Source organism: Anopheles moucheti, chromosome 2 (assembly GCF_943734755.1).
Source record: "Anopheles moucheti chromosome 2, idAnoMoucSN_F20_07, whole genome shotgun sequence".
In the NCBI taxonomy this organism is placed as follows: Eukaryota; Metazoa; Arthropoda; class Insecta; order Diptera; family Culicidae; genus Anopheles; species Anopheles moucheti.
Genome location: NC_069140.1, coordinates 52,304,747 through 52,308,836, shown reverse-complemented (window position 1 = coordinate 52,308,836; position 4,090 = coordinate 52,304,747). Strand labels below are relative to the sequence as shown.

Sequence of the window (4,090 nt, the reverse complement as noted above, 5' to 3'; positions counted from 1 at the left end):
ACGCTCGATCTGCTCTCGTGAGAAATCGGAATCGAGAGCTACTCATGATCTGCTCGCACTGCATGGTTGCGAGTCGTGGCAAGGGTTGATCGCGAATTTGAAGGTGCTCTTTATCGTTCAGTTCATTTGACAGTGTTTGTTTGTGTGGGTTATGGGAACAGCTGTGCGGAGAAGATTGGGAGCTCGTTTGGGACGCTTTGAGCCGTTGAAAGGCGTTAAAAAAGTGGCGTAATCGGCAGCATAATTGTGACGCACATGCAGCGAAATGAATGTTTTATCCTTGTAGGATAACTAAACGTTTTTATTTTATTTTTTTCAATAAAGCTTTGGAACAAGTCCCGGTAGAAATAGGTCTAAGATCCCTAGCGCTTGTTTATTTTTAAGAGTCGTTTGAATTTGATCTCGTTTCGATGCAACTTAATCACTGTTGAAGATAATAAGCATTGGTGGTTGTACTACTACTGCGTTCCCTGCAGATTGAGCTGTGTTAGGTTTGATTTAAAACAAAAATTAAATATTGATGAGCGGTGAACTGCACTTGACTCACGCCGCTCATCTCACCACCGAAGACGCTCAGTGAGAGCGTCTAGTGAGCGCAACGACTTCCTTCCAACATGTGTTGTTATTTTTTTTTTCTTCGTCTTCTACCGTTAGCCCTTCTTCAACAACGTTGCGTTCGTTAGTTTGCGCGTTGCCAAAGGTTTTGCTGTTGCTGGTGCTTTTGTGCGGCTGCCTCACGGTTCGTCGGTCACGTGTCGCGAATCTTTCGCACGTTTCCTGATCGATGCGCGCGATGCGAAGACACACACACACGGCACACCATCAAAACCACCCCCACCTGCAATCTCGTGCGCTCGTCTCGTGGCTGGAGTTGTTGTTGTTGCTGCTATGGTGTTTTGTTCCGTGTTTAAGCGTGAGCCGTTTTGTTGGTTTTTATCGTACGCCTCGTACCTTCTGCATAACTTACCCACCCTTGCGGATGATACCGGGTGCACGAGATCGGTCGGAAATTGCCGTATGAAAAAAAGTCACATTTTCAGCTGGACAGGAATAGGAATGGCACGTGAAACACGTGCGAATGCTAAGAGTGACAGGGAGGGAGGGAGGGAGGGAGAAGAGTGTATGGGCGAGTACACACAACACCCCAAAGTAAAATGGGGGGTGCGGGGTTGGGGGAGTACTCCGAGTTGGGCCTCCGGGATGAGATGAGCAGGCTGGGTGGTGAATATACGCACGATAAGCGTAGGGGACGTGGGGAACATGATGCTGAAATGAGACGAGGGGTCAAGGATGGTTGAAGTGCAGTCAAGGTGGATGTTTTGCCATGTTTACCGATTATTTCCTGCACTTCTGAAGGTCGATGGATCGAGTGGGCAAAAGGCGAAACAACAGGCAGTACGATTTGAGTTTGTTTAAGCGAAGCCAAAAACACTAATAGCGATTATTTTTAATTAACAAAACACGAGAGCACCAGGAAGATGTAGTGTATAAATGTTTTAAATTCGTTGTATTTCTTAGGGGTACGAAATCTTCACCCAACTGCGCTCATAATTTGTAAATGCATTTACGAATTAATCAAAATGGTGGGCGAGGACAATATGGCTAATTAGCGTTCTTCAGTAGTACAAATATATAAGGAATATAATATAATATATAATAAATAATAAAATTACAGTATATCTTTCGTAGCATTCGATTTTTATTTTATCCTGTTAATTTAACGCATATTAAAACAATACCGAATTGTTTAAAATGTGAATTTGTTAAAATTTTTATTCCAACTTTTTTAACTCTACAAAAGATTCTACATGAAATGGGATTATATGTGTATTTTTTATTATTTACAAGAGGGAAATGAGGTAACATAAGAGCATGGCTTGTTGCTTCGCAAAGATGTCTCATTCCGTCTCATCTGAAGACAATAGTGTTTGACAATAGTGACAATAGTAATTTGTTATTGTAGCCATTTTACTACGATACGCTATTGGATTAAGAAATGTAAAGTTATAACCTTTATCGATTCAATATTTTATTTTCTCACACTTTTCTCTAAAAAACTAGCAATTGGTCAATTCTTTATCCACTCCGGTGCCTTATCGTTCGCTTTATTTTGTATCAAAATCAAACCACAAGCGAGACAAAACCGAAGCAACACACACTTCCCTTGGCGTTTACTTCGCGTGAGGTCACAAATTGCGAAGAACGAAGAAAAACAAAACCATCGAAGCAACCCACAAAAACCCTCTGGATTGCATGCGATGGGCACATTTTTCTCGATTTCATTATTATCAGTGTTGTTTGAGCTGCTACCAACTTGGGTAGCTCCACTGAGGGCCCGCACTACACCTCGAAACCCCTCCCGCCGCTCGGTTGACCCTTTTGCCATCGACGATTTACTTGCGGTCGTGGCGTTAAATATGTAAGGTTTTTTTTTTATTCGTCGTGTTGCTGTTGCCGTCTTCTTACTTGCGCTACACGACGCTGTATCTGGAGGGTGGAACGCACACCCGTACACGTGCCTTACAGTAGGAAAGCGAAGCACTGCCCGTCCTCGGAGGGTGGAAACGCCGGGGCGTTTAATTTGTTTACGCGTGCGCAGTGACGTCTCATGTCCGATCGTAGTACGGTCACCGTACTACGGTGTTTGGTCGAGCGAGCGTCGTTTGTACGGTGATGCTAACGCCTCATAGTGCGCGCGCCTGTGAGTGTTTGGTTAGCGGCAGCAGTTGTTTTTACGGATCGTTTATGTGCGCAACATGTTAGCGCATGTCAAAATAGTAGGTGAAGAAGATCCAACAAAAAAAGAGTTTGATAGGGGACACGATCCTGCCAGGAGTCGAACCTGGAATCTTCTGATCCGTAGTCAGACGCGTTATCCATTGCGCCACAGGACCCGATGACGAAGAGTGTGCAGTCAATCAATCCCAAATCGTGATCCTTCAACGTGTTTCTCATTCGAAAAGAGATGTTGCTGAAGAGTTGCCCGTGTTTCATTAATAATTGCTATTAATTTATTTGTTTCAATTTTTATTTGCGGACGGAATGTCCGTTGGAGTGGTCATGAATATTTTATTTCTTAAATTTACTATGTTTTAGTCAACATGTTGAAACATTGATGTTGATGATTTGTGACGTGGTAATCCAATTATCTATATAATAATGTTATCTCTTTTTCCACATACAGGCAGTACGTGGTACCCCGAGGTACGAGGTTTTTGGAAATTTGACCTATGAGTTAGTTTATACCACAAAATTTAAACAAAAAAGGTGAAAAATTGATCGAAAATACTATCCTTTATCAAATAAAACATTTGTTTTCATTTGATTATAATGTTTTCTTTAAAAAAGTCGCATAACTTGCTGAATAAATTAAGTGCAGAGAAGAAAGTCGACTCTGTGACTTTGATATATAAACGAAATTGCACCAGGATTCGACTTACGTGGAAATTCAAGTTACGCGGAATTTTTCCCGGGTTATAGCGGTTCGCTATAATAGCGTATTTCGGGGGCTGCCTGTAGTGTAATTTTTTTTATTGTCTTGTTTTATTTCGTCAGCATATTCTCCGTGTTCTGTTATCAACTTTTTAATAGTTTTGTTTTTTTTGGTAATTCTTGTTGATAATGTTTTTTTACTTGTAGGTTTATGTCATATTGCTCTACTTAATGTTGCGCCTAATTTGTTTTGTTTTGTTTTGTTTTTGCATTATTTTGTTTTTTTTAATTGGATGATGGTAAAATGCAGTTTGCATTTTTTGGGAACTATTTACTCTTTATTTATTGTTTTCTTTCTGCTTTTTAATCTCTCTTTCTCTTTGTTTTATTTTATTCCATTAAAGCTTTGTACATCACATTTTATCTATCTGCGTTTTTTCCTACTTTCATTTATTCGCCATCGATACTCTTCTTTTACATATAATATGACTTTCTTTTCCTCGGCGTTAAAGTTTGTGCCAAGCATAAAGTGAGTAGCTTCCCTAAGAGCCTTGTCAAACATTACAAACGCTCCGGTGTAATCCTTTTTCCATGTTCCCGCACACATACGAGCCACAGGGAGCAACATGCTGTGTCAAGCATCGTTCTTAACTTTCTG

General features: G+C 40.8%; 1 non-coding gene across 1 annotated transcript; it reads right to left on the bottom strand.

The window, feature by feature from the left end:
- Window positions 1-2,821: 2,821 nt before the first annotated feature.
- Window positions 2,822-2,894, bottom strand: Trnar-acg (transfer RNA arginine (anticodon ACG)). Its single transcript has one exon. It is a non-coding gene; the product is annotated as a tRNA-Arg (tRNA).
- Window positions 2,895-4,090: the final 1,196 nt, after the last annotated feature.